The 7,848-nt window shown below is 41.1% G+C and overlaps 1 long non-coding RNA gene across 1 annotated transcript in view; it reads right to left on the bottom strand.

Annotated features, from left to right (window-relative positions):
• LOC116476495 (uncharacterized) overlaps nucleotides 1-3,750 on the bottom strand; it is a 17,080-nt gene extending 13,330 nt beyond the window's left edge. The window contains exons 1-2 of the long non-coding RNA XR_004250220.1: nucleotides 3,627-3,750; nucleotides 883-996 (exon numbers count right to left, since the gene is read on the bottom strand). This is a non-coding gene — a long non-coding RNA (uncharacterized LOC116476495). The remainder of the gene's footprint in view (nucleotides 1-882; nucleotides 997-3,626) is intronic.
• Nucleotides 3,751-7,848: the final 4,098 nt, after the last annotated feature.

Genomic DNA, 7,848 nt, shown 5'->3' with positions numbered 1-7,848 from the left:
TGGGCAATGTATTTTTATGAACCATGGACACAAACGCTGCTGCTCCTGGGTTCAAGTGAAAAAACACAGTACAGAGTCTCAAAAAATTCCCAGACTCTACCTAAAGCCTAGCACTACTATGGCACCCTAAGGATCATTAGGTTTGTTATCATAAAACAATAACCATTTCTGAAGGCAATATTACGTGGAGGGTTAAAAAAAAAAGCCATGGAAGCCACAGCAATACTCCCTCAAGTAGCTTTGCAAGAATTGCTTGTCAACCAAAGCAGAGAGGGGTGGAAGAGGTAGACACAGTGAGGTCAACAGACTGGTTCAGAGGCATACTTGAGGCATCCATTTGGGGATGATTACCAACAGGACCTTTTGGTGGTGGTGGGAGTGTGCAATGGAGGAGGATTAAGTTTCTGCTTGAGCTAGTAGAAGACTTTGGAGTGACTTAAAATATGGCAATAAGGGCAAAGAGTATCTTCACTTAGCATAGCCTTTTGCCGTTGAGGCTTAAAAACTCTGCAAAGGACTGGTCTAGTGGTGGGAAAAATAGATGGCAAAAACAATATATAAAGGCTGACAATGTTACTTTAAAAAGCAGATGTGGACACACTGGTTACTGGCTATTACATTGCTCATTATAGGGCAGAAGTGAATATCATGGTTTCAACATCAATATGTTGCAGCCCCATGGCTTTATTCATTCTTGTGGAGTACAAGGAAAGAAATTTCCATTCTGCAGTCCACTCAGGGGTGAGGGATGAGAACCTCACTGGAACGTGAGTCACTCTGATGGCAGCAGGTGGCAGTTAGGATCCAGTGGAAGAATTCTACAGACCTGGAATTAAGTCTCAGATTACTGGCTCACCCTTCAGGTGACCCTGAGAAATTTACTTGTCCTCTTTGGCCTTCAGTTTCCTCATCTGTCCAATGGAGACCATAATGGTCTCAACTGATAGGGCATGATTGTTGCTGCTATTCTCTCCAACCGGTTTGACATTTTATTTTCTAAAAGGAAACAGAAAGTTTCTTAGTTTATGATTTTCCTCTTCTCTAGAAGGCATTATTGATAAATTCTGAGGTACACAGAGATGACAGCTGAGAAGAACTTGAAGCAAAATAGGAGAAGGTTCAGTTCTGTGCACACAAAAGATTAGTGAAGAGCACCAAGGCTACCACATTGCTTGTGATTCCATATGTCCTTCCTTCTTGCATGCTTACCTATCACAGAATTCACATTACGGTTTTTGTGTTTGAAGGAAAAACATACATCATTTTCAGAATCAGTGCTTGTACTAGTTGCCAGGATCATTTTTGTGACACCCACCCCCACCAGACACTTTGTAAAGCTAAGAAGTGTTTTCTCATGCACTGCACTAGTCAAAAGAGTGGTTTCATTTGAAAATCCACCTGTCCAGGCAGGCCAAGGTAAATCTATCTCCGTATGAAGGTAACTTAGATTTGGGGATACAGCTAGAGCATGCTCAGGGAATTTGCAGCTGTACACAAATATAAATCTCATCTCAAGGGTCTTTCCTTCTGAATTCCTCAGCAAATTTTGCCATATGACTTAACCTTCAGTTTTTCTCCCTCTTCCTGCCCAAAATGCATCTTGGTGTTTTTGACATTGCTTCTAACTGTACTCTCCACACCTTGGATTAATAAAATGTGATCATTCCTCCCTTCTCTTCATCCTTTCCTTCCTCTCTCCTTCTTTACTTTCCCCTTCTCTTCTAACTTCCTTCACTCCTTCCTTGTAAATTTTTCAGTGTATTGCAAACTTTCAGTATAGTTCGTGAAAAGATGAACTGAATTTCCATGTGCTGACTGCTCAGTTTAAGAAATACAATTTTACAAATAAAAATAAGCTCCCTGGTTACCGTCTCCAATCCAGTTCCTCTCCTCCTCCCTACCAGAGGCATCCACTACCATGAATTTTGATGTTAATCATTATTATGAATGAAATTAAAATTTTACCACATATGTATGTAAGCAGCACAATATGGTAATGTTTTGAAGGTTTTCAAACTTTATATGCATAGTTTCATACCATTTAAATCCTGCAAGTTCCTTTTTTCTCAACATTTTGTTTTTGAGAAAGAGCTTTCATTTTTTTTGTTGCTAAATGACATTTTAAAAGCTAGCACGTGCTTCTATCATTTATAAGAAGTGGCACTTCAATACCCCAACTTAGAAATAATCTCACAACAAAGAACAATCCTTTGTTTGTTAAACTGTACACATGTATGTTTATAGGAGGTACTGCCTTGGTTTTGTTATTCTATCTAAACTTGGTGAAAATGCCATTCCAAGCCAAAAACAGTGTACAGCATAGCAATGCTCATATGCAGCACTGCTGACCTCTTTAGTGGCATCTCTGAGTCTGTGCATTCTTTCAGGGATCTGTGAGGAATCCTTAGCAAGAAAACCAGGATATCTTAGGGTCTTGGCTTGGAGTTAACATCAAAGGTACGTTTTGTCTCTGCCCACATTTTGTCACCATGTACACATGTACCAAAAACGGAGCTCCCTAAACTCTATGAGGAAGTTAAATTTAAATAGTGTATTAGTTCATTTTCACATTGCTATAAATAACTTCCCTGAGACTGGGTAATTTATTTTTTTTTTAAAGTGGTTTAATTGACTCACAGTTCCACATGGCTGCAAAGACCTCAGGATACTTACCGTCATGGTGGAAGGGGAAGCAGGCATGTATTACATGGCAGCAGCCAAGAGACAGTGAGCAGGGGAAATGCCAGATGCTTATAAAACCATTAGATCTCATGAGAACTCCCTCATTATCATGAGAACAGCATGGGGGAAACTGCTCCCATGATCCAGTCACCTCCCATCAGGTCCCTCCCTCGATATGTGGGGATTACAATTCAAGATGAGATTTGGGTGGGGACACAGAGTCAAACCATATCAAATAGGAATTTTCTGGTAAATGTGAGAATAAGAGTCTTCTAGATGTATGAAGAAAAGGTTGAGACTCCATTTTCTTTCCAATTTCCTTTTTACTTCCCCCTCTTTTTAAACTCATCTCTTTCAAGTCAAACATCACAACTCACATTTCTAGTGCACCCTTGTTTTACTCTTTTTCTGTTTGTTTTCCTTTTGATGTGCCTTTCTCCTTCCCACTTACATTCCCCTGTTCTATTTCTATCTGTGGGCAGTAGAATACAGTAACTAAAGACACATGCTCCAGACTGAGACCCATGCTCAAATCCTCCTCCTGCCACTGGCCATTGTTATGATTTTGACAGATTATTTATCCTCTCTCTGTTCCAGTTTTTTCATCTATAAAATGGGATAATTTTACTACCTGCCTCAGGGATTAGTATAAGAAGTAAATAAAATAATATCAATACTAAAACACTGGGCACAGTGCCTGACCCAGAGTCAATTCCCCAAAGCTATTAAAATCATCACCGTCTCTTTCTTCTGTATTTTCCATTCTCTCTGAATTCTCCTCAGCTAATCCTCCACATGCCTTTATTCACCTCACCTCCTCTGACTCCTTTAATTTCAATGCAGGTGTGTTCAGGCTCCCTTTCTCTAACAGAGAGGATCCAGAAATGGGGCATAGTCCTGACAAGAAACAGCAGCAGGTTGTATCCATATAGTTACAAACTCACCAACATGGATGATCAGGCAGAGACAGGTTTTGTGATTTGCTCCATCACTAAAGTATGCTCCTTGTCATTCCATTATGGTCCTGCTCTGAAGGATCATGTATTGCTCCCTGAGGCACACAGAGCAGCAGAGGCTGATTTGAATATTAAAAAAAAAAAAAAAACAGAAGAAAGAAAACCTGAATAAGCCAAACCAGACGATCCCACATGAACACTAATCGCCATCAATCAGATCTCAGTACACTCACAACCCGCAGCCTCCAGGATGGTCTTCAGAGGGGTCATCTCAACATCCTGCTGAAGGTGAGAGAACTCCTGGGGGAAAGGAAAAGGTGTATGTGGGGGCAGGAGCAGGGGATTTCCTATAGGCTAGGACTGCAGGCAGCTGATTGAGTAAGGGTAACCAACTTAACAATGGGATCTATCTCATCAAGTTCATCTGGGTCAAGGTGTCGCTTCTGCTCATCACCCAAGGGAAAAAAGGGGTAACTGCTCTCTAGAGAATAAGAAGCCCTTTATCAGATCCTCCTAAACCATCTCTGAGAGTGGCCTCCGTACAAAATCATGACCTCAACCGTGCCTGGACCTGAATGCATTAAAAACAGAAATGTAACCCAGACAAGTAATTTGAAATTTCCTAGTAAATCTATTTTAAAAGTATAAGGAAATAAGTTAAATTAATTCTGATAACATATTTTATTTAACTTAATACATTCAACCTATAATCATTTCAACACAACATCAACATAAAGATTATTGAGATATTTTATATTCGGTGGTTTTTGCTTTGAAATCTGGTGATCACTTTACACTTAGAGTGCATCTGCATTTGCACCAGCTACATTTCAAGTGTTTAGCAGCCACACAAGGCAAGTGGCTACTGAATTGGACACTGCAGCTTTTGACCCAGAAGCTTTCTAAGGTATGAACCCGAACATGTGGCCTGTGCTACCCCGACCCATATGAAGAGCAGAAAAAGCAAAATGTTTGTTGTTAACTTCAGAGGAAACACTTGCTTTATAGAGAAGCAGGCCTTCAGATACATCAAGGGATTCAGAAGGCTCGGGCTGGACTCAGGTGAGACTCTCTCCCTGTAATGGGTCTTCCCCTAGCTGAGTTGCCCCTCTGTTAATATGCAGTGTGCTGCTCAGATCCAACAGCTCAGGGCCCTCCATGCCAACTGGTGAATATATTCATAAGAAACCATTCATTCTACTTGCACTGCTCTGACTTTATTTTCCTGAAGGGGTTCTTAAAACAGAACACTACAGAAGCAGCCTCCCTAGAAACAAGTGAAACGGTTTCAAGGGGGAGATAGCATTAAATCATTAAATGCCGCCGATAGGTAAGAAAAGAACCAAGACTTGATCATTGCAGAGGTCAGAGACAACCCCAACTGTGCCCCAGCCAGTGCAGCAAACACTGTCCATGTTCACCTGCAGACTGAAGGATAAATGTCCAGGAACTTGAGCTGGGTTTGAAAGAAGCATAACAGCATGATAATGGGAACCAAGCAAGTGTTAGGAGGCTGTAGGCCTAAGAAAGGCTGATGGAGGAGAATCAGGACAGGGTCTTCAGGGGCCCTGTACACTAGCCAAAGTACCATACCCGCTCAGGGCCCACTCACCTCTCAAGGCTCCCAGCCTCTGAACATGACCAGGAAACTGCTTCAGAGGAACCGCACGACACTCACCCTGTGGCCTGACCCTCATCACCACAGCCTCTAGAAGCAGGCTGAGTGCCTGGTCCAGGTGAGTGCACGAGGCTGGCAACAGCTGCTTCTGCAGATTGTCCATTAGGCCTGGAGAAGCAAAGTCTGTGACTGTTATAAACTTTCTCTGCCCATATGCATTCAATGGCTCTAATGGTCACCTCTGATTCATATCAGGTGCGCACAATGACAACAGAACGGGCAAACGTCCACCAAGGACAATGTGAAGAGAAGCCAAGGCACAACCAAGCAGCTCCCTTGCCCTCCTGAACCTGTGGCACCCAGTCCTCTGCCACATTAGGCTGCTGCCTCCTCATATCCCCCAGGACAAACACTGTTTTCTGACTTTCAGATTGCTTATATTTCTCATCTGGTGTTGTTACTTTCTCTTGTTTCCTAGAATGGCTATTAATTTGTTCTTTAAACATATTATTTCTGTCATTTCCTAGGTTTGGATTAGGAGGGAGGTAAAAGGAAGAAGGAAGTAGTGGAGGGGCATTATTGTTTATCTCACACGTTGGCAGTAAAGATATACTGACTACAGGACATCTAACATGAAATAGAGGTTTGAGGATATTATTGAAACTAATAAAAAAAACAGAAGAACTGAAACCAATAATACAAGGAACAGATCTTACAGTGGAGGAGAGAAGCTGGAAGTGATCTAAATTCCTCATCCTTCCCAACCATGACTCAGTGGATTTCTTCTAATGTTAGTGTAATCATTAAGTAGGAGTACAAACTTAAGTTTGTGATGGACTAAAACAGAAATGATTAACTCTTTGCAAGGAGAGTAGAGCGAGCCCCACTTCTTAATACCATTACTTTGGGGGTTCAGTTTCACCATATGAATTTTAGGGAGATACCAACATTCAGACCATAGCAGTATGTCTACACTAGCTACCTCCAATGATGATAAATAAGGTCTCCTCCCTCTCTCTGCCTCAAACATACACACATCAAGTATAATTCAATGTGTTTTTAAACATTTACAGTCATTCTTTCCTTTTCGGTGCTCAAATTGTCCCATATTTGACCACTGGGAGCCCCCTGGAGTTTCTTTTCAGACCCCTCAAGCGTAAGAGAATCTCAGCTTTTATCCCACAATTATTGTAGCCTTTGCGCCTTTAGTTTGATGAGCATGAGAGATCAAAAGAATGTAAATATTTAGTTGCAATGAATTTGGTTTATTAAAATTAGGCATTGTGACACATTAGAGTGGTACTCATATTGTTGCATGTTTTCTCTCCTTGAAATGATGATTGGATTAATAGATTAAACTAAGAACATGATGTACAGTGGATATCAATGAGTGTTTGTTGTTAATGTTGCCTTTGATGGTAATGATAATAACAGCTTATATTACTGGGTACCTGCAATGTGCCAGGCTTATTTTACTAAGTACTTTAACTCCACTCTTTGAGATAGTTGCTAATAGTATTCATTTTACAAGTGATGAAACCAAAATACAGAGAACTTAAATAACTTGTCCAAAGATACAGATCTGATAGTAAGGAACCAAGTTGGGATTTGAATCCAGGCTGTTCAGAGCTCAGTTTCCTAATTGCTGGGATGATCATGATTGCATTAATTTATTGCTGATATTTATTATTCATTCATTCATTCAGCAATTATATATTGAGTTGCTCTATAGACTACACAATTGAGCCCGGCATTGTAGACACAGAGAAAAATAACAGCAGAACTCAGCCCTTAAAATGGAATCAAATGGACATTCTCCCTCGATAGACATCCTCAGGACATGCTATCTAATTTATTCTTCCAAGTTTGTCCTGGTTAGTAGCAGGCCCCAGCCAACTCTCTCAAACCTCAAACTTTTCCTAGGGCCCAAACACTTCTGATAACCCTCACTCTCCCCCAACAGACCTAGAAGGAAGATTTACTGGGCTCACCTCTAGTTGTGGCTTACACAGAGAGCTGTCGAGAAGATGAGGAAGGAGGGAGTGAGATACCTCCTCTCAGTGCGGGGAAGTGGGAAGTGTACCAGGAACTGTGTAGTGTATTCAGCAGTACCTGCTCTTACTATTCTCAAACTCTTCTACCTGAAAGGTATGTGGTATTATCTTAGGTTTGCAAATGTAAAAGCACACTCACGGAAGTTAAATGACTTAACGAAGATTATGCAGTTCATTAAGTGGTGAAGATTGGGTTTGAATTTAGGAATATTTAACCAGTTGCAGATGATGTTCTTTCCACCATGTCAGATACTTCGAATCATTTGGGATCAGGCTATGGTGTGCTGGAGATGACTTGTATCATCTAGCAAGATCTGACTGTATGCATCTATTCCCAATTCCATGTTCAGGGACATCATTTTGGTAGCTTAAAATCAGCCATGGAAGGGAGCACTTACACAACAGAAATTGGCAGATGCTACAAATCAGGACTTTTATGTCCAGAGAGCTGGTTCTGCACACCACTGTTTATCTGCACACCACTGGGATCTGGTAAACTGGAAGGCAGATATTAGAACTAGGTCAGAAATGACTCTTA

This window comes from Hylobates moloch, unplaced genomic scaffold, assembly GCF_009828535.3.
Source record: "Hylobates moloch isolate HMO894 unplaced genomic scaffold, HMol_V3 SCAFFOLD_11, whole genome shotgun sequence".
NCBI lineage: Eukaryota > Metazoa > Chordata > Mammalia > Primates > Hylobatidae > Hylobates > Hylobates moloch.
The sequence above is the reverse complement of the archived record's forward strand: the minus strand, read 5'-3'. Positions and strand labels throughout refer to the sequence as shown.